Source organism: Castor canadensis, chromosome 7, assembly GCF_047511655.1.
Source record: "Castor canadensis chromosome 7, mCasCan1.hap1v2, whole genome shotgun sequence".
Classification (NCBI taxonomy): domain Eukaryota; kingdom Metazoa; phylum Chordata; class Mammalia; order Rodentia; family Castoridae; genus Castor; species Castor canadensis.
In genome coordinates this window covers 50,759,042-50,783,067 of record NC_133392.1, presented here as the reverse complement: position 1 = coordinate 50,783,067, position 24,026 = coordinate 50,759,042, and the positions used below count along the sequence as shown (strand labels likewise).

Sequence of the window (24,026 nt, the reverse complement as noted above, 5' to 3'; positions counted from 1 at the left end):
TGTGAGTTCAATTTTAATTTTCTTTTACCTCCCAATATCTTAAAGTCAGGATCCCCTCTTGCTGCTTTTACTCTTCAACAGTTTTCAAAGGGCAGTTCCCTTTTCTCTTCACTTTCATTTCTCAAGAAGCGCAGCAACAATGAACAATGGGTAGTATTTTTAAGCCTCTTCTTTATAGTCAGGGCTCTCAGTGAACTTTCTTTTACTGAGGGTGATTTTAGTCAGTCTGGATCTTCCATTCTCCTCTGCAGTTTCTATGTCTCTCTCTCTTTCCACTTCCTCTAGTAATAGACTTTGTGTAGGAGACTGAAAAACAGTTACAGTAGACAGAATTTTATCACTTGTTGTATGTTCTTAGTCTTATAGTTATACTAAAGGTATGGCATTTAGGTATTTGTTTTTTCCTTGTCATTCTCTGTAATATCTGGAGGGCAGGTTAAAAGACTTGGATATAAGTGGCTGTCATTGCCTCAGCTTCTTAAAATCAAGTGCACTCACTTTTAAAACAATTTTACTCTCTGCTAAATTTAAACAGCATTGAAAAGCATTTTTTTGTAGTTTTTATTTGAGTAAAACTTCCTGAAGATAGCCTACTGAGATTTGTATATTAAACCTAGGAAACTTCCCCACTAAAAATCAGAATGTGAAATCTCTCTTCTTGGAAGATTGTTTTTTTTCTCTTTTAAATCAATCTCTTGGATGATTTTTTACTTGCTACTCGAGGCACATGGTTGAACTAAGTAGCTCCATACATTGATGATGACAAATCACTGAAATTTGTAAAGTTGGTTAAAGTTGTTTATCACAATGCTGATTAGTTATGTATCCTTTATATTTATTTGGTCAATTATTACAATAATTTTTATTATGAACCTGTTATTTACATATCAAAAATAAACAGAAGAGATGCAAAAATGTGTGAACTACTCTCTGCCTATAAAAATGTGAAAGAATTAGAACGATGTCATAATAAAAGCCAACCTATCTAACTGAAAGTCTCTATTAAGAATATGGTTGATGCACTCTCTATACAATATTGAATGTTGTGCTTGCTTTGGGAGTACATATGATAAAATTGGAACGATACAGAGCAGATTAGCATGGCCCCAAGCAAGGATGACATGCAAATTCATGAGGCAGTCCATAAAAAAAATGAATATAGAATTTTTTAAAGCATTGAAACCACCATAAGAAAGGGGACTAAGGTAGAAAGAAGAAAAACAGAAATGAACCAATTCAGGTTATAATAAATATATGCATGGAAATGCCACAAGCAAACTCCCTGTGTAGCTATCTTAAACAAATATAAATGTCATTTTAAAAAAGTTCACAAAATCAGAGAACAGGAGGGCAAAACAGGTCCTGCCTGGGAGGGCTGGTATTGGTGGGAGGGGGGGATGAGGTGGGAAAGGGTGTGGGAGGGTGAATACAGTGTAAATACTATGTACACATGTATGAAAATGCTGAAACTATTCCAGGAATGAAGGTGAGGGGGTAAAGGAGAATGGTGGAGGGGGTGAATTCAAGTATGATATATTTGAGACATCATAAAACTTTTGTAAATGCCACAATGTACCCCCACTCAGCACAATTTTTAAAAGGTGACATTTTTCCTTATAGAAGTGAAATTTAAATAAAGAAAGACAGTGTAGAAAGTGGAAGATACCATATTCTAAACAGAGGGAAGGGAAAGCATTAAGGACAGGCACCTTCAGTTTAGTTCACTCAGCACATAATACAGGAAGAAAATAATGAGAATGCTAAAGAAAAGACTAGATGTGTCAAGGATGGTGACATTACTTTTAAGAGAAAAAATTTAGTGTTTGACTTAGAAGAGTTCAGTAAGTACAAAGCTAAAGATACAATTTCATCAAAATTTATCTTGTAACTGACAGGTTGTTCAAATTCACCTTTCAAAAGTATAAAGGAAGCATTTTTTTTAGAGAAATATTTTTTTAAATTATTATTTTTTTATTCACATGTGCATACATTATTTGGGTTATTTCTCCCCCCTGCCCCCCCCCACACCCTTTCCCCCCTTCCCTCCACAGTTCCAGGTAGGTCCTGTTCTGCCTTTATCACCAGTTTTGTTGAAGAAAAGAGACAAGCCTAATAAAGGAAGCATTTTTTAAGTATTTGTGTGTCTCCACATATTTTGCAGAAGTAAAAGCTCTAGATTAACTAAAACATTTTAAATGCATAAAGAGATAAGAAGACATCTACAGTAAATATTGCACACCTCAATCTGTACATCTAAAAACCAGTATTGTGACATTAAAATGTCTAATGTATCAGTAAAATACTGCCTATATATCCTACAAATTATCCATTGCAAGAAAATTTTCTCCCTCTTCCCCCTTAGAAGAATTAGAAAAGCTATTCTAAACAAACATTACACACTGTAGTTCTTATTTCTTTGTCTTAGGCCACACTGTAGAATAGAAATAGTTCAACATAATATTTTGTCTCATCTCATACATGTATGAATGTGTATTTATCTGTGTGAATTTATCATACACACATAGAACCATATAATAATTTTCTCCTTTACTACAGATTTGTACTAAAACAAGTTAACTATCAAAGTCCTTAGCTGAATACCTTAGAATCTGAGGTTTTTGGTGGTACTGGAGTTTGAACTCATGACTTTGCACTGGCTAGACAGGTAGTCTACCACTTGAACCATGCCTTCAGCCCTTTTTGCTCTGATTATTTTGGAAAGGATGCTTTTTACCCAGGCACGCCTAGACCACCATCCTCTTATTTTATGCTTCTTGTCATCGCTGGGATGACAAGCACAGGCCACTATGTTCAGTTTTTTTCCTTTGAGATGGAATCTCTCAAACTCTTTTGCCTAGACTGGCCTGGAACTGAAATTCTCCTGATTTTGGCCTTTCACTCAATTTGGGATGACAAATGTGTACCACCCACCATACCCAACTATTTCTTGAGATGGGTCTCATGCTCTTTTTGCCCAGGCTGGCTTTGAATCATGATCCTCCCATCATCAGCCTCCCAAGTACCTAGGATTATAGGTGTGTGAACTGGCACCTAGTTAGAATCTGAGATTTTTTTTAAACTGTCATTATAAAAGATAAATCACAGAAAAAAGTAACTTGACTGTCAAGATTACTGTCCCAAATTGATTCATCCAGAAAAGCAGTCTTATCTTGAATAAGGTTTAAGTATGTCTCTTAATAGACTACATGTGCTCTGACAAAAACTACCATATTGCACATTTCTATTTATTTAGGACCTCTATTTTTTGAGGATACTCTTTGCACCACTGTCCTTTACCCTGTCAGTTTGCCATGAAAATGTGTAATTTTTCTTACACAGTATCTTTTTCTAAGTGCTACAATAAAAAGACAACCTACAACCTTAATTACAGTAGTTAAGAGGTCCTAAACACGAGAGCATCTTAAAATGCAATAAATACATATGCATATATGTTTAAATAAATAAGTATATTTTAATAACTTGTACAAAGTCAGATGGTCAAGTCTGCTGAGGGAAAAGTATCCTCCTTTTCATTAAAACCAACTTTAAAATACTGCAATATTTTTAAACTCATGAAAGAAAAACTAAGACAATAATAAAACTCAAAATCATAATCACAACAAAACACTGAAACTATTCTCTAAAATTCTTAAAATAAAAATACTCCTAAAGGTAATGCTGAACATTGTTGGAACTTTTAGGAAAAAGCACAAAGGAGAAATAAAAATTACTTGTAATCTCTATACTAATAACACATTATACATACTGTTTTATAACCTGTTTTATCGTGCAATAATATATTAATATATACTATTTGATTAGTCAGTCATTATAATGTCATACGTTTAGACTGTTCCCAATGTTTTCCTAGAATGACACTTCAGTCAACATTTATTCTATGTAAATTTTGTATGTATCTATGATTATTTACCTTTTGATAAATCACAGAAAGTGCAATTGTTCACACATACTTGTTTCCATCAATTTATATTCCCAACCATGGTTTTAAAGTGCCTAGTTTGTGTACCTTTATGAAGACCATGCATTGTTATTTAAGCTACTCATGTGTTTTGGTAGGCAAATACTGAAATTTTTATCTTAAAAAAGCAAAAAGCAGAACTTGACATAAACTTCACAACTTAACATTAAAAATTAGCTCAAAACTTATCAAAAACTTAAATAATATGAACCCATAAATGTTTGAGGAAGAAAAAAGGAAAAAAAATTGCTGGGACCTAGAATTGAGCAAAAAGTTCTTAGACTTAAATCAAAAAATATGAGAAAAACTCTTCAGATCATTCCCAACCTTCTATTTTATTTTTGCCTAGTGGAAGTTCTTGTCTATCATGTGTTTCAGCTAATTTCTTCTTATGTGTTCAAAACTTTTCATGTATCTTGATACAGCAGTGGAACATATCATGTATGAACTCGACAGATAAAGTTTCACTAGAGATGATAGCTTTCTTCAATTAAAAATGACTATCTTCTAATATGCAGTAAGTGCAACAATAAATTATACTTTAGAAATACTTTTGCATCTGCTTTATTTCAATTTATGTGTGTAGAAACCTTTTTTAATTCTCCATTTTATTTTCCTTTTTGCTTTATTTAAATCTTTTGGGGTAGCTTTTTAAAGTACCTTTTATATTTTGGCTTAATCTGAGTAATTTTGCCTTTTATTAATAGTGTTTAATTTATATCTATCTATCTACCTACCTATCTATCTATCTGGTTGTTTTTGCCAAAGAGATCTTATTTTATATTTAATACATTCTACCGTTAATTCCTTTCTTTCACTATAAGAACTAAATTTACTTTCAAAATTCTAACTTCTAGTAATTTCAAAAGTTATAAATCTCATTATTTATTCTATTGAATTAATAATGAAAGGACTGTAAATTATGTAGAGATGTGTATGTAGGGGTACTTGTGGGAGGGGGAGGGTGAATGGAGGAGATGAAGGTGAGGGAATATGGTTGATGGAGTACATATACATATATGAAGGAGAACAACGAAATCTCTTGCAGTTGTTTTAAGTGAGGTGGGGAGGGAGTCAAGGAAGAGAGATGGTGGAGGCGATCTAACCACTGTACAATGTAAGTTTATTCAGAATTGTCAGGGGCTGGAGATATGGCTTAGTGTAGAGTGCTTGCCTGGCACGCACAGGGCCCTGAGTTCAACTCCCAGCACCACCAAAAAAGAAAAAACAAACAGAATTGTCATAATGAATCTCTCCTGTACAACAAATATATCCTAATAAAAGTTGTTAAAGTTTTCCTTATAAAAAACGTTATTTTCTTTACTCTCAAGAGTGAAACAAACATGTTATACTTTTCATATGTAAAATGAAGAAACTGACATTTTTACTTTTGAATTTTTGATGGCATACTCAAGAATTTAGAGCCAACATTTAAAATTTTTATAAAAATGAACTATTTCCTTCAAAATTGCTTATAATATTTACTCTTCATTTCATAACCTCCTTTACAATAATTCTTTTGATTTAATTAAGAGGTTTTGCTACTGTTGCTGTACTTCTTGTTTGCCGCTATATGCAATAAACTCGCTGGAGGTGATGGAGGCTGTTGTGTGTCTCCATGAGAGTCCCTAGCCCACCTGATCCCAGCTTTTATTTTTTATTGTTTTATTATCCATATGTACATACAACGCTTGGGTCATTTCTCCCCCCTGCCCCCACCCCCTCCCTTACCACCCACTCCGTCCCCTCCCTCTCCCCCCCACCCCCTCAATACCTGGCAGAAACTATTTTGCCCTTATTTCTAATTTTGTTGTACAGAGAGTATGAGCAATAATAGGAAGGAACAAGGGTTTTTGCTGGTTGAGATAAGGATAGCTATACAGGGAGTTGACTCACATTAATTTCCTGTGCGTGTGTGTCACCTTCTAGGTTAATTCTTTTTGATCTAACCTTTTCTCTAGTTCCTGGTCCCCTTTTCCTATTGGCCTCAGTTGCTTTAAGGTATCTGCTTTAGTTTCTCTGCGTTAAGGGCAACAAACGCTAGCTAATTTTTTAGGCATCTTACCTATCCTCACCCCTTCCTTGTGTGCTCTCACTTTTATCATGTGCTCAAAGTCCAATCCCCTTGTTGTGTTTGCCCTTGATCTAATGTCCACATATGATCCCAGCTTTTTTGCATGTTTGTCTTTTGTCTTTTCTCAATCTCCTGTTGCTCCCAGTTAGGTTCCTAGGAGGAGCTCCCACAGGCCCCGAGACCTCCCCCTAAAATTTATGAGATGGGGTACTGGGAGGCAGCACTTTTCTCCATTTTAATAGCTGCTGGGTCATAAGAGAATATGGCCATCATCATGACACCAACCCCCATATGTGTTGCATCCACTTGACTGTTGTAGTATGGCTCTGGGGGAAGAAAGGAACACTGGGGAGGTGAGCCTCTTTTGCCTCTTGCTTACACAGAATAAAGGCTTGGTCAGCATTTTCAATTTGGCTCTCAACACCTCCCTAACTAACTACACAATTCTTCTGTTCACTTTGCTCTTATCTCCTCATATGTGTCTTTTCCTTTACAAATTAGAAGAGAAACATTCTCAGTGTTCTCATCCCCCTTTGATGAGACTTCCATTCTTTTCTAATGGAATTTTTTACTTGGTATACCATTATTAATTTTATTTTCTTTCTGCTCCCCAATGTGTCCTTATATATAAATCCATTATCTACTCTTTTATGTTTTGTTTCATTAAACACAATCTTGAATTTTATTGAGAACGTGTTTTACTATAAAAACTTTTCCAGAAATATGTTGTTCTTCTGTCTCTTATTGCTAAATTTTACTTTGGCTATTTCTTTGTAGAAGCTTTTCATAAGTAGGCTTCAATTCAGTTTTCTGTATATTTCATTTTTACACAAGAAGTCCTTAGGTTTAGCACAGGACTGACAGATCCTTCTTAAAATAGATCTCTTAAAACAGATGATATTATAATTATCTTCTTAGATCTTAATTTAAAGGGGTATTGTAAGTTTATTTTTCTGGTTAAGAGACTCTGAAGCTTGTGTAAAGAAACAAAACAAAACAAAACAAAATAAAGCAGAGCTATGGGTAATCCCAGCAAAGAATCTTCAAACCTCATCCCAGTTTATTCTCTTAGTGGGTAATCTACTAATCAGGGCCAGGTTTCCAGCTCATATTATGCCTTGTCTAACTTCTACTTTCAGAAAAAAAATATAGCCAAGTTTGCCATATATGTGCCACAATGTATGTACAGATATATGTGTATCTGAAGTTTCCACCTACAAAAGAATATATACATGGCCAAGTTTGGATTCTTTCTTTGATTGGTGATTTCTACATTAGAGAAGAGACTATTTTAGGGATAAGTCTGATTACCCAGTAGGTAATAAAACTCCACTTTCTGTGAACTTTAGTATATCTGCTTTCAAGAATTGTTGATCCATAGTAATAAGGAATCCAAAGGAGAGTTTCTCGCTATCCATTCCTCCCCTTACCAAGTCGGAGGGTGCTATTACAGGTCTTCCAAAATCTTCTCTATTGTTTTACCTATAATATACTTTTCTGAAGAGACAGAGGAGTCACAGTTTTTAATGCCTTTTTACAACAGGATTTCATGGGCAAATTATATCACACAGATTTTTCAGTGAGTATAACACTTACCATGTTTTATCAAACACATAATTTCCATTGTTAAGGAAAGTTTTTCCTCTATTTTTAGTGTTTATTCATTTTGGCCAAGATCTCATGAAAGTTATTCTGATGTTTATGTGCAAAGAGTCAAATCTTACTTGAAGATTTTTTTGATATATTGATGAATAGCAAGTCTTTATCACACATTTTCTTTTTTTTTGCATTCTTTTTTGAATATTGAAATTTTTTCTGTTAATAGTCTCTAGATTACCCTTATGCAGCTTATTATAATATTATTAGACAGGAGTAAACATCAGAATGACTATTTATATTCTTGTAGCATAATACATTCCTTTTACTGAACATGGCCTTAAAATATAGTCAATACCTTTTCATTCAACAGACTAATAAAACTTCAAACAAAAACAAGGGAATTGTTTTGATTTTATAAGAGCAAAAAGAAAACCACATTTCTGTACTATACAATCACAATTACAGTATAACTTAAAAAGTTATATTTTAACATCAAATGTGGAAAAAAATCTCAAAATAAAAGGAAATCCTTTAAAATTGAGCAAATTTAGCCAGGCATAGTGGTATATACATGTAATCCCAGCTTTTGGGAGGCTGAGGCAGAAAGCTCTCAAGTTTGAGGCCAGCCTAGACTACACAGTGAGACACTGTCTCAGAAAAACTAAGTTATTGAATCAATTTTTACTTTATGAAGAACTCACTAGACTGTAAAGGAGATTGTACTTGTCTCCTTTAATAGAAGGTTGACTAAAAGCTACTCTTGGCACTAGTTCCAAAGACTGATATTTAAAAACTGTTTGATATATTACAATTATCCTTTATAAATAAAGAAGGGCTCAGGGAGACTAAACAATATGAGTAGAGTCAAAGAGTGGTTAATTAAAAGAAAGAAATGTAAATTCATGTCTTTTTTCTCCATGTCGATGGACTTTTTCATTTCATCATGCTTTCATCCAGTTTACTTTTGTATTGGCTTTCTATTTGAATATTGTGTTTAAGAGAGACAGGGCAGTGGGAAAAGTGATAAAGACCCAATTAAATTAACATTTTGTGTGTTTTAGAAGATATTTTGTATAGAGGCTAAAACACATCATAGCTCTTAATATGTCTGCAATCTAACTTAGCCACTTATACTCAAATTGCATAAGTTCACAAGGTACTATTTCTTTCACTTAAATCATTAATTCATGAAGTTTGGAATTAAATGGAATAAGTTTCTAATAATACATTAGTCTACACCTTTGCTGATTTTGAACCCTATCACTTATACGGGGAACACTGGCAATGTCTACAGATTTTTTTGAACATCACATACTTGGGGAAGGTGCTCTTGGCATCCAGAGGATCTATACTGTCAAGCTTAATCAGTCTATAGTATAGTGGGTTAATTCAACCAGTGAAGTTCAAAATCTCAAGTATGTCAATTGCGTAATTTCAGCATATACATCATTTGAAAACTAGTTAATGAAACTATATTTTTAAAACATTGAATTCAGCTTATTTTATTACTGTTATTTTATTGTTTTTATACATTACTTAGTAGTTTTCCATCTATTTAAATGTGTTTTAAAGATTTAAAATCATTAAAATTTTGGATATCCAACTTTCCAAATTGAAAGAAGCTAAAACTGAAGGGATAAACATCTTAAGTATTGAAATACAGACTATAAGGTGTGGGAGGGACTGGGGCAGGATGAAAGATAAGATTATGCTATCCTTTAAGAGAGGAAGGAAGAAGTTTTCATATTGAGGCAGCACTCAAAAAAGGGCATTGTAGGTATTATTAAAAAAGACTGACCTAGGAAGAAAAATGTAAAACAGGACAATGAGGAGCAAAGGTAAAAGAACTCATGGACAGAACTCAGAACGAAGGCAAAAGGTAATACAAATGCTAATGCCTAAATTGGCTCCCTAGATTAATCATTATATGCCACATACGTAGTACACAACTATTAATTACAGAGCTAAGAGTATGCTTAGAAGTCAGAATGACATGGGTTTGAATTCTAGCTACACCACAGGCAGTTGTATGACCTTGAATAAATCTCCCAGTCCTCTAAACCTGTTTTTCCATAGGGCCCAAAAGTATAAATTGAGGTAATGCAAACATATAAGCAATATAGTATCTGGTTTGTAGTATACAATGTTAGTTGATTTAACATTACAAGCAACATAACATATAAAAGGCAATTATTAATTCACTATATCATCTGGTCTAATTAATGTATAACTTATACCCAGAATGTCACCAGTAATCAATGAATTTTTTCCTTCTGAAATCACCTCAATTTGCTGGCATTCATTAATGTCCACATATAATCAGGCATGTTTTATGATATTTAAGTATAAACAACTTCTACACTTAATCTCATGCTTTTCTCACAAATATGCTGTCTTTTTTATTTTCTTTTAATCAAATCATATTACAAATCACTTCTACTTTCCTATATTTAAAGTTTCATTTAACACTAGATCTTGTTATACTGCTTGTTGTGTTCTTTCTTTCCCAGGGTTCTAGTTTTATTTTCATACAGCTTTTTATTACCTCATTTCTATGCATCTAATCATTTTTTGTATGTGTAATACTGGACTTTTAACTCAGGGTCTCGTACTTGTTAGGCAGGTGCTCCACCATTTGAGCCACACCCTATCCCTTTTTGCTTTAATTTTTCCAGTAGGGTTTTTGCCAGGGCCTGGCTAGACTGCAGTCTTCCTATTTATGTCTCCTGGGTAGCTTCAATGACAGCATGCACAACCATGCCCAGTTGATTGGTAGAGACGGGGTCACTCTAATTGCCCAGGCTGGCCTCAAACCAAGATCTTCCTGGTTTCGACCTCCTCAGTAGCTGGGATTGGAAGTGTGAAGCACAGCATCCAGCCTATGCACCTAATCTTTAAGCCCATCTTTCAGAATTTTTCCTTTATTTTCATGTTTCAGTACATTCTACTTATCTGCACTTTCCACAATAATTTACACTCAAATCACTAATCAAGATTTTAAAGTGCTTATTTCCACAATAACCAAAGTATCCAAAAGGCATTTCACCCCAACTTTGATTCTTAAAACCACTAATTTTCATGTAATTATCATTTCTGGGCTTGTTTTAAACCTGTGTAGGAGTATTTTTTTTTAAAGAAAATTCCAATTCATTTTTCAAGGAAGTTTCCCAAAGTACTATTCTTCCCCAATAATGAAACTACACTTATTGAACCAGCAGCAGGGCTCAGAAAAGCTCTTGATACCAACACTTTCTCACAGCTTCTGTTACTCTAGGAGTTACAAATAAAGGTTACAAAAAGTCAACTGTCATAATAGAAGGAAAAAAACTCCATAATAATCTGACATTTGTATATTAATGAAAACCTACCTCTGTATAAAGACAACAAGGGAATATGACCATCCTGACTCAGAAGCCAAGCCACCAATAGCCAAAGAATCCCATGTAGTTGATTTATAGTGCTCATGAATTTCAGACTTTGGAGCTTTTAAGGGAAACTAAGAAAACCTGTTTTATCCTTGTAGTGCTGGTATAAAGATACCCAGCACTGGATTCTCCAGTTCACAGAAAAAATACAAATTTATGGTTTCACTGATATAAGTAGCAGCACAAGATTAATGCTTCACACTATTTATAAGCTTATCTCTCTTTACCATATCCAGTGTTAAATTCCAAGCTAAATCGTCTAATTCAGTTTAAAGGGGATGTGATCAATGCCTCAAAGTTGAACTGAAGAACTAATAAACAAGCAGCAAATAAAAAAGTGAAACTTATTTAGTATCAACCATGAAGTTAAATTACCTCAAAATGTACATAAAAGAGTTTAAAAAAACAAAAAATAAAATGCAATGATTTTTGCCACCTCTTCTTATAAAAGCCAAAACAGCAATGGCAATGATAAAGTAAGTGTACTAGTTGAATGTGCTTTAAAGATAAATTTGTTTTTCACTTGACTCACTATTCAAGTATTAAAACAGTTCCACGAATAAAGTTGAAAAAGCCTTTGGCAGATAGTGACATAATAAAACAGAAATAGTTTTTCAAAAGTTAAGAGATCTGAAACAAAAAAGACAGTGTGATATGATTCAAAGAAATTAGCTGGCAATTCTAGCCCATATTCTCCCAGGATCTGGGCAAACAAACAAATAAAAGTTTCCTCAGTTAACCAAAATAGATAATATTTAAACATACCACTGGATCAAAACCTTTCAGTAATAGAAACATGTATGAGCACTTATACAACTAGGCAATGCTCTAAGTACTTTACACATATTTCATTATAAAAATTTGTCACATATTAGTAACTTTATTTTAACAAACAAGGTTCAAAGTTGTTATGTGACTGTCAAATAACTGACTTAAAAGCCAAGGTTTCACCTTAAGAGGCTAGGCAGTAAAGTAAGTACTTTCAAGAAGCCTACATTACAATCTAGTAACACAGATATATGTGTGTGTATAATGCAAAAATTTAAAGACTTTGCTTCTGCATTCTTTTTCATTAGCATAAAATTTATGTAGGCTTCTCTATTTCTTTGATTTTTTTTTCATTTCTGAAAGTTCCCTGACATATAAAATATGTATCAAATAAATTTGCAAGTTTTCTCTTTTCATTCTGTCTTTTGTCATATGGATCTGAGCCATGAACCTAGTGATGAGTGAGAAATCTTTCTCCTCACACTTTTTAACAGCATGTACACTGCTGACCATTTGCTGCTTCTTAAAGCTAAAATACTGTCTTAGTTTTTCTCCTATCTCACTAACTACTCCTTCCTATTCTCTAGAGCTAACCAGATGTCAGAGTTTGACCAGCATTCCTCTTTGTAGATAAATGCTATCTTTTTGAACCAGGTTTAAATGTTCTGCAATGACAGAAATGTTTTTAGTATGTGCTGTTCAGTATGATTGTTTCTAGCCACATGAAGCTACTAAGCACTTGAAATACACTAGTGTGACTGAAAAACATTTTTAGTTTTTTGTAACTTTAATTAAATAGCTACATTACCCCAGTGGTTACTGTACTGGAAAGCCCTTTTTTTGCTGCTCTCTATAAGTGATCTATTATCCTTCTGCTGATGACTTTCAAATTTACATCTTAAGATCGGAAATGTATTCAATATATAGACTTGTGTGTCTCAAACACACACCAAATTTAAAATAATCTGAAACAGAGCTCTTGATTTTTCTTTCCAAAATTACTCCCAAACCCATTATTTCCCCATTTTAGTGAATGGTCTCAATATCCAGTCAGGATCTCCAGCCATAAATTTTAGACTTCAACAACTAATACAGGTTAGCTGACCTTTTGCTAGTTCTTCCAAAACCCAAGTTTTTTAATCCTTGAAGGCTCTGTTCCCTGTCCTAAAACTCCAGGTTTTTAATCTATTCCTTCTTATATCTCACTTAGTTGTCCTAAGCATATAAAGCTATCTTTTAAATATTAGTTTTCTATAAATATTATTAACTTTCAAAGACAACATGGGGTATTAAAGGCAATACAAACAGAATGACTTGGCTAGAAAAAGATAAGAGTAACAGTAAGAAATAAAGCCTAGACTAGAGACATGGATGAAATGGTTAACACACCTGCCTCACAAGCACAAATGCCATACCACCAAAAACTGAAAAAAATGATAGGACAGGAAAGGAAAGAGAATGAGTAATTAGCAATAATAATGAGTTATCAGCAATAATATAGTCAAAAAATAATCAGTGAATGACATGACTAGATTTCTATGGTAGAAGAATCACTCTTGGTATTACTGAAGAAAGTGAATTGATGGACATGCAATAAGCTTTAAAATTTTTTTAACAAAAAATTATTTTTTAGCCAAATTATTTATACAAATCATTAACCAAAAGTTATTACTTTGGAACCATACATATATAGTACGTCTGCCAATTAATTTATAAAATTTAGTTAGGAGTTGACCGATCATATGAATATAAAACTTAACCAACTTAAACTTTAAAAATGAAAATGACACAGACAATGGTATCTAGCTGGCATAGTGGCTCACACTTCTAACTCCAGCTACCTGTAAGGTGAAGATTGGGAGGATCGTGCTAGCCCTGGCAAAAAGTTAGCAGGTGTGCTAACCACTTCAGCCATGCCTCCAGTCCAGGATTTATTTTTTAACCAGTAAGATGAGTGTGTTGGTACACGCTGATAGCCCCACCACACCAGAGGCATAAGTAGGAGGATCACCATCTAGGTCAGCCTGGGCAAAAAACATGAGACCCTACCTGAAAAATAACTGAAAGATAAAAGGTCTGGGGGCATGGATTAAATGGTAGAGCATTTGCCTAACAAGCATGAAGCCCTGAGTTCAAACCTCAGTGTGGTCAAAAAAAGTAAATACATAAATATACTTATGGAATATAAATATAAATGCATATATTTCTAGTATGCTTAAATAGAATCATTAACTGAATTTTACTTTATCATTAATTTACCCTCCTTGATGCATAATTTGATAAGCTGATAAAATCCTGCAATTGGAAAATTATTGCACCATCTGGAATGCACACAAGTTATACACCATATAATCTGATGGCCTAAACTGGAGTGATTGCCATTAATCAAAGTCCCTAGTCTGAGGAAGGAAAGTATAAAATTAGGCATATGCATTTCACTTTAAGAAAGGAATTAGCTTTTACTGAAGACAAATTATAAACAAAATCACTTTATGATCATAAACAAAAGTATTTGGCTTATTCAGTTGCCGTGCTGCAAAAGCAACTAAATTTTCACTTAGCGAACTAACGAAGGGCCTATTTGAGATGCTCTTCAGTGAGGTAAATTAGCTATGTTTTATTATTTAAGTGAAAGACTGTTATGTTAGCCTGTTTTTCATTGAGAAAAGACCCTCTTGTATTATTACTAAAGAAGCATGTTACATATTTAACAAGCTCAATACTATGTTAATGAATCATATCACGATTTCCACAATTTGAGAGTCATAAAACATAACACAGATAGGATATACACTACACTTACAGCTAATCACTTAAAAATGTAATCACTTGCCATGACCTAACAGATGATTTCATTCTTTTCTTGTCTCTTTGGATTTAAATGCTAAAAAACCACTAAAAATAGAACACCCGGGGCAACTTTTAGTTACTTGGTCACTTTTACAATTTTGTCTCCCTTGTGCACAAGTTTGAATCAAATAAATGAGATGCTGAGTGTTTCTAAACTTGAACCCAAAATGGTGTTGTAATCATTTGGTTTCCATAAATAGCCATTATAGTACAGTAAGTGGCCATTGTAAAAACAGTCTCAGATTATGGATGAGACTTAGAATGCAGAGTACCAGTGATGAGACAGAACTTTGAAGAAGATAGGCCAATCAGGGAAATTCTAAATAATCGGAGGAAAGATAAAACCCACAAAGCCTATCAGAGAAACCTGGCAGCCAACGAATGTCAGAAGTCTCACTCAATAGGCACAGAATGACATGAAACAGGAGGAAGTGAGGTGATACAGGTAGTAGAAAGGAGTTCAGGTATCAGGCTATTGCATCAAGGAACCTTAACAGTAAGTTATACAGTTCTAACTATGAGGAGAAATAAGTATGAAAATAAGGCATACATTCATTTATAGATGAAAACAGAGATTCAACTGCTAGAGATAGATTTAATAAGGGGTTTGATTAAAAACAGGGTGTAAATAAGAGCTTAATTACTTGAACCAATGTAGTGGGACAAATTAATGTCAAGAATGAGTTGATGGCAAGGTCACGGAATCCTAATCTTTAGCTCCTTATAGTTACGTAACTGTTCAAGAGTAAACCTACAAGTGCTATTAAGAAATTTATGTTGTATGAATGGTGAAAAACTGAAATCATTGCCTCTAAAATCAGGGAAAATATGAAGGTGTCCACTATCACCATTCTTATTCAAGATAGTGCCTGAAATCTTAGTCATAGCAATGAAGCTAGAGAAAGAAATAAGAGATATAACTAGAAATGGAAGTCATCCTGTTTTCATTTTTCAGATGAAAAAATACACATGGAAAATACATAAAAATGTACAATATCTTTAGCCATCAGGGAAATGCAATTAAGGACTATATTGAGATTCCATTTCAGCCTAGTTAGTATGGCTATCATCCAGAAAACAGTCATGCATGGTAGTACATGCCTATTATCCCAGTTACTCAGGAGGCAGAGATAGGAAGATCACAACTTAAGGCCAGCCTGGGCTACAGTTAGTGAGACCCTATCTCAAAAAACAAGCTAGGCATGGTTGTTAATACCTATAATCACAGTTGCTCTGGACATGGGAGGATCATGGTCCAAGGCCAACCTGGACAAAAGCACAAGATCCTATCAAGAAACAAACAAAAGCAAAAAGGGCTGGGGGATTGCCTAGCAGGTTCAAGGCCATGAGTTCAAACCCACAATACTTCCAAAAAGAAGAGAACAAAAACTATAAAAGTTGACAAGGATACAGGAAAAAGGAATTCACACACATTGTTGATCTGAATGTAAATTAGTTCAGCCACTGTGGAAGTTCCTCCAAGTCAAAAATAGAGGTATCATATGATCTAGCTATATCACTTCTGGGAATATACCCAAAGGAACCAGTGAGCTTACTGTAGAGATACCTGGGTACTACTCATGTTTATTGTGGCACTAATCACAATAGTCAGGTTATGGAATCAGCCTAAATGCTTATCAATAGATGAACATATAAAGAATATGATTTATTTTTCAGATAGGGTCTTGTGCTTTTGTTCCAGACTAACCTCAGGCCACGATCCTCCTATGTATGCTTCCCATGTAGGTGAGATTACAGGTATGTACCATCACATCGTTTGTTTGCTGAGATAGACTCTCACTGACTATTTTTCTACTCAGGCTGGTCTCAAAACACAGTCTTTCCAATTATCCTCAAAGTGGCTAAGATTATAGACATGCACCTCTACACCTGGCCCTAACTATAAAGAATTTCTTAAATTGTTTACCTCTAGAGTGTAGGGAATTCATTTAAATTGTTTCATACAGAATCAGGTTAAAATACATTTAATAAATGCTTTTGACAATAGAGTCCATAATTTCATAATATAATTATGATATCCACCTTTGAATATGTTGGGTAAATTTATTTACTATAGATATAATTTGCTATATGAAGCATGATGCATAAAAACAGAATGCATACAATAAAAACTTGTGTTCAAAACTTTAAACCTTTATTAACAAAATGTTATATAAAGCATACTCATAATAAAATATTGTGAGTCTACTTATAATATGTGCAGCCATCTCATTATGAAATCACACAGGGATTACATACTAATATGAACATTGTAGACTATGGATAAAATAGGCCTTTAAGTGGTAAATAGTAAAGAATTAAAATACTGGATATACTGAATAGTCTAGAAAAAGATACATACAAATAGATTCAAACATCCAGCCTTAGCACAGCTTGAAAATGTTATTCAAAAACAATATTTTTTAAAATGGAAGACTTATGTAACAACAAAGAATATGAAAAACACAAACCTACAAAAACCTTAGAAATAGAACTGGTGAAGATTTTTGTCTTTCTTTAGGCTCTAGAGTTAATATTTTCCTGTTAATTTGAGTTCCAACAATTCATTTGTTTTATGAATAAAAAATTATTTGTTTCAAAACAAATTATTCTGCTAAGGAGAGAAAAATAATCTACTATATTTCCATAGTAAACAAGAAAATCATACATAGTCAAAAACAAACAAGAGAAATCTGTCCAGTACAGAGTTTAGGTCAATTTTAATATTTCCATGTTCACTGCCCCAAATAACTATACCCTAGTAAATATGATTATTTCAATAATTTTCAGATGCTACAAAAACAATCAAGGTACCAGCACTGAAATTACTCACTCCTAATGAGTGAGTTCAACAATGTGACACTGAGCTCAGACACTGACTAGAAGATGAAGGAACACTTACTTGATAAAGGAGAAATAAGGGCAACTTAAAACAGCTTGGAACAGACTACCAAATTTTTGCTTTTGTCCCCAAGCTCTCTACCTATGAAACTCAGATGATATTTCTAAAATCCTTCTGGACATTTCCATCTAGACAGCTCACAGATATTTTAAACCTAACTTGTCCAGAAATAACTTAGATAGCTAGTTACCAAGTTTATAATTTCTTCATATTCCCTCCAACCAACAATTCCAATTTTATTTACTGGTGTCAAAAGGTACGCCAACTTCCCAATCTTGCACGTTTAGTTATCCTCAACAGCTCCTGATTGATGTCCCACACTTTTCAGTTTAATCAAAATATTTACAGATTTTTCCCAAGAACTGTGGTTAATTCCACCCCTAATTTTTATCTACATTGTATCAAAAAATGTACCTACTATCTGTAATTGCCAAGCAAGTGGCTAACTTCAAGTCCAATATCCCAGTCACAGTACTATTTCTAAGAAACAAATATTTACTATTTCTTCCTGATATAGTTTGAATGTAGTTTGTCCCCCAAGAGTTCATGTGTTGGAAGCATGGCCACCAGTGTAGCAATTTTAAGAGGTGGTAGGACCTTAAAGAGGAGCCTGGTGGGAGGTCACTATGTCATTGGGGTCACCGACAGTTGAAAAGATTCCCATAGTTCTCATGGCATCCTGGCTAGTTCTTCTAAGAAGTCTGTTATGAAAAACTAAGACTTGGCTCTTCCCTGGTCATTCTATGGCTTCCTGTCTTGCTATGTGATCTGTCCCTCTTACAGGTACTCCTGCTATGAGGTGATACAGCCAGGACCTCCCTTGCAAAAGCTGTTTAAAGTTTCAATCTTCCAAACTGTAAACTAAATAAAACTCCTTTCTTGACAAATAATCCAGTCTCAGGTGTTTCCTTACAGGTGTAGTAAATGAACTAATATACTTTTCCACCTAAGAACTTATTACTCATGCTACCTAAGAGCACTGCTTCTTCAAGCATGAATCCTGGATCACCAACATCAGCATCATGTGGAAACTTGTTAGAAAAGCAAATTCGTGGGTTCTACACCACATCTAATCAATCAGAAACTCAGGTATTAGGGTCCAGAACCCCTGTTTTAACAAGCCCTCTATGTATTTTGATAACCACTCCCAAATGATTCAAATCTTTTCCACACAGAGATGATTAAGTTTATTCAAAAATGGTGAAACAATATGCAATGGAGAAGAAAAATTAATGTTGAAATCAGTTTTTAACATACCATCAACTAAAATAAATTAAAAAATTTTAAAAATCTCATTTAGGCCAGGAATGATGGCTCAAGTCTGTAATACTAGCAACTTAGAAGGTAGAGTATGGGAGGATCTTGGCTCAAGGCCAGCCTGGGCAAAAAGTTTGTGAGACCTGTCATCTCAGCTTTGTGGAGAAAAAATACGAGGACTACAGTCTGGGCTGGCCTATCTCAAAAACAGGCAATTCAAAATGGGCTTGGCAGAGTGGCTCAAGCTGTAGAGCTCTTGCCTGGCAAAGCCCCTATATCAAGCACTAGTACTGCCACCCCCCCAAACAATACTTCAGGAATGGTAGGTCCTGAAAACGATACTGACAGTTTCCTAAAGTAGTAATTGTGCATTAATAAGGAATAGATGTTAAGATAATTCAAAATAGTTTGTATAATATATAAGCTATCCTATTTTTGTCCCTAAACTAATTATAAAGTTACAGACAAAAAATTTAAAAACTCATTAGCTGAGTAGCCAGAAGCAAAGTATAAATATTTAAAAGAAATATTTCTATTGATAAAAACTTTGATAAGTATATTTCAAATATAAATAACTTAGTCAAACCAATATATCTAGCTCTTAATAAACTGAAGAAGCTCAATTTGACAATACAGTCACAAATGTTACCAAATTTATAAATGTAGATAAATTACCAATAATAAAATTGGGCCTTACAGTTAATTAAAAAATTTTAATTAAAAACAGCACAAAAGATGAGTTTTTAAGTGTTATCAACAGATTTCTCAGAATATTACAGGATATATTATGTTATCATCAAACAATGAAAATGAACTAATTAATCCATTCTATCACTTCTTTCCAAATGGAACATTTACTCCTTCATGATTCAGTTTTGAAAAAAAAACTTACTGCTTCTCATTAAGTCTGGATCAATTTTTTGAACAGTATCCCGAGAAAGAAAAAATGAGTTAAACAATTAGTTTGCCACTAATTATTTGTATGAACCAGAATCCTCTACACATAATGCAATAATAATAAAATAGAGAAATAAAGTGGACATTAAGGCTGATATAAAATAGCAACTTTGAAGCATAACTGCTAATTTAAATTCCTAATTATACCACTCATTGACTTTATTTGAAAAATGCTGTTAAGGTTAGAATTATAGGATAATGTACAGTAATGAAATGCTATTTTTACTTATGTTAAGTGGACGTTGGCAAAATGTTTTTCAAGTGAAGGTTCCCTACAAATTAAAGCACTAGAAATCTACTAAGAAGATAAATCTATACTCATAATCATGGCATTACCTAGCTATCCCTAATTAGCTTTCAGCTTGTTTTGCTAGCAAACACACGCCCATCCTCCAGCAATATCAAAAGCTATGTATTTTTAAAAGACATAAATTTATGCCTTTAGATGTCCTCTTATCTCTACCAGATATTTCCTTCTTCTACTCTCCTATCAAGTTTTTTTTAATTTTTAATATCCAGAGAAATGTTGTTTATCAGACTCAAAACAGAAGAACTTTTTCTTCTATACTCTATTATAGTACTTAGCATATATTAATGCATTTACATATTTACATACGTTGTGTCCTTTAAAAATTGTCTTTCTAAATCCTTTGACTGAAGGATCCAAGTTACATTCATTTTGGATCCTTTACCTTCCAGTTCTGAATACAGACCCTAAAGTTGGAATCCACATACAAGTAAATAGCAAAAATAGGATGTAAGGAAAAGAACAAGAGGAAACAAACTGAGAATCTTAGTTTAGTACCTATAAACTAATCATCAAAGAACAGAATGGCACTGTCTTCTACCTGGTGCTACGCAGAAGTGTACTTCACCCACAAGTGATGTTCTATAAACTACCAGTCTATTAAAAGATATACATAAAAACTAGAATTAATCATATAGAACCTTTTAAAAGAATCGTTGATTTTTATGTCTACTAAAACTTTTGTCATCTTTTAAATTTAATCTATAATTGTTTTAAATATTTTTATTAAGTATCAGATGGTGACTAAGCTTTTAACGGGTCTTTTACTTCAGGACAACAGGAAAATGAATTACACCTTGACTCTTTTTAAATGATAGTTTGGTTTTAGAAGGATGGATATAATACTTAGATAAAGTTTTATAATGTTTATCATCGTAACTATACATATTCTCAGAGTCCACATAATCGCTAACATTTTAAAACATAAACTATTAATAGAATTATAAGTGTACTTGGAAATACCTGTGCATAAACAGCATTCATTTCTGTGTTTTGTTTTTTTTGAGACAGAGTCTCACTATTATGAGACAGAGTCTCACTATGTAGCACAGGCTGGCCTTGAACTTGTGATTCTCCTGCGTCCATCTCCTGAGTGATGTGACTCAAAGTGTACATCACCATGCCTGGCTAGTAAACAGCATTTCTTTTTAAACTAAGTTATATGAAGGCTAGATTTCAAGTTAAAATCAGGGCTTGTTTCTCTCATTGCCTATCAGACACAATGGCCTAGAGGGCCACCCATCTTGGACTAATCTCACAAAGAGGTAACTTATTGCATGGTAGCATTATTCAGTTTTTATGGCTCTCTGATGATCTGTATAATCTCAAAATCATGGTAATATATAAAAGCAAAATTAGTATACAATTCTCTTTCAGAAACTGTATTTTCAATATTTTTATCCCTTTCATGAGGGATTAATTTATAGTTTCAATCTTTTACAATAGATGTTAATATATTTTTAAATAAAGGACCAAACAGTAAGTATTTTAAGGTTTTGGAGTTGTGTGGTATGTCACAGTTACTCACCTCTGCTGCTGTGGCAAGACAGTAGCCAGAAACAATATGTAAATAAATGTAAATGCTTGTGTTTCAATAATTTTTGCCTATAAAAACAGGCAACAGTCTTGTGGATCTGGCTGAAAGTCCAGAATTTGCTGACTCCTGGTCTATATCACAAGTATAACTCTAAAATGTAGCCATTAAGTTTCTATGACATAGCAGATGTTCAAAATTATTTTGATTATTGTTGGCATTAGTCACCAGCTCTTAAAATTTAAAGACTGAGAAATTTACCAACATTCAGGTTCATAGAAGACACTATTTTTCAAAAAAACATATTGAAAAATCTTTTGTGACTTGTCTTTAATGGCACATGTCTAGCTTTTCACACTATTATTAGATAACAGCACTTCCACAGGCTATAGAAAACAAAAGGACAGATTTACTTACAGAAGTTGCCACAACCACTACAACAAATATATATGCAAAATCCCCAGAGCTGCCTCTTAAATGAACCATGACCTTAGCTCAAATGTTCATAATATGACAAACAAAACTAATTATAATTCCAAGTGTGATGTTCTTTGTTCAGTTCACACCTACTGAGCAACCTCAAAATTTAGAACGCTTCTTTGCATTTTTAACAAACCTGGATTGTAGATTTATTTCATCTTTGGGGTTCAAAGCTGGTCTTCCCCAGGATTTGTTCACTCTTTTCTTCCAATGAGTGAGAAACAAAGTAAGAAACCACTCTGAAGCTGACATCAAATCCTAACCTTCTAATCTCCCTGGTGGAACATATATCTTTATGGGCAATTCTTCTCCCCATTCTAGAACTCTTTTTCCAAGAACACAAGAACTCCTGAACATTTGTTGTAACCTTCCAAGGGGTCTCCTAGTGTTAGTTTTCAACTGTTTTAATATAACTCAAATTTTCTTGTTTCAGAGTAATCCTTCTAAAGAGTCTCCCAAGATTTCAACACTGTCATTATGCAGATGATTCAAAAATATCTATTTCACACTCCTTTCTAAAGTAGCAAATGTTTATTTTATACAGTAACGATTCTAAAAGTATTACCATCATACTATAAGTAGTTTTTGAGCAGTAGGAATGAAAAAGAGCATAGCATACAACTAATGTGGCTTCTCTTGTGATCCACACTGAGACAATGACAAAGCAGTATATAGTACTGTCCTGGTGATATAATATCTATGAGAAGGAAGTACCTCTGGAAAAGGAGTTAGGATGTATCTGGATGTTGCCTGAGACCTGAAATTTGAAATACAAAACACTGATGTCATCAAGATATCTAAATATTATTCCCTTCTCTTTGCTTTCTTTCCTGTCAGTGATTCTTCTGATTTTTAGAACTTTTCAGACTTAACATCCTAGTTATTCCTGATTGCATAGCACTTTGCATGATAATTCAATCACAAATTCTTAGCAGTTACTTGTATTTCTTTTATACCATTGTCATTCACTATCTTACAGATAGAGAACAAGGCATTTTGAAGCTTTCTGCCTACTTTTTCTGCCTAGACTCTACTTTTCTGCTACAAGTCTTCCCAAACACTGATTTGCTTCTCAAATGCATGTGTATAGAACACAGCCTGCTCAGTAAAACAGCTTAACTACTGTCTGTTAATAACAAAATATTTTGAACAGTTAAAGAATGAGACGAATGTATTAGAGTAGTAACAAAGGACTTCAATAAAGTATAAAAATGTTACAGATATATTTAAAATGGAAAATAAACACAAGAAAGAAGCATATTATACAAAATTTAAAGTTATGTATCTACTAAGGGCAGATAATGGAAACCAGAAATTAGAAGAATTATGTTTGCTGCAAAAAGTGAAAGAGAACTGCTATTATTACTGAAGCCCAATATAGAATATAAAAGTAGACCAGAAAGTATACTCACATAAGTGGAAAAATATCAAGACTGGCCTAAATGAGGAGGAACTATTAATGGAGACAAAAATTAATTGACTTGGAAGTTGTCTAAATAATGCTAAATATGGAACAGATTTCTGACTGGCCTACCTGGGCAGCACAGCAAGTTGCCAGTGTTACTACTTAAGACATATCAGTCATTCTACCACTGGAGGGAGTCTGGTCACATATCCTTTGATGTGACTTTCCCTCTAATAACTTCTTGGTCTTCCTGGGAATGAATTAGAACCCCACGAAGAATATGTATTGTCTTAATATAATCTGATGGCTCTCAAACTTTTTGTTTTAGATTTTATTTTGTTCTATGATCACTAGTGAAAATTTACAGTATCTTTAATCGTATCTGAGTCAAAGAAATGAATCCAGACGTCATGATTTAGTGCAGACGTATCCTTAGAAAGAAGTCACAAAGAAAAATATTCTCTGCAAGAACAGGGAAAGGTTATGATG

General features: G+C 33.7%; 1 protein-coding gene and 1 non-coding gene across 2 annotated transcripts in view; one reads left to right on the top strand and one right to left on the bottom strand.

Moving 5' to 3' along the window:
* The window catches only part of Phyhipl (phytanoyl-CoA 2-hydroxylase interacting protein like), a 61,207-nt gene that overhangs the window by 32,604 nt on the left and 4,577 nt on the right, over window positions 1-24,026 (bottom strand). The window lies entirely within an intron of this gene.
* On the top strand, window positions 1,046-1,151 carry LOC141425201 (U6 spliceosomal RNA). The gene has a single exon (XR_012450290.1). It is a non-coding gene; the product is annotated as a U6 spliceosomal RNA (small nuclear RNA).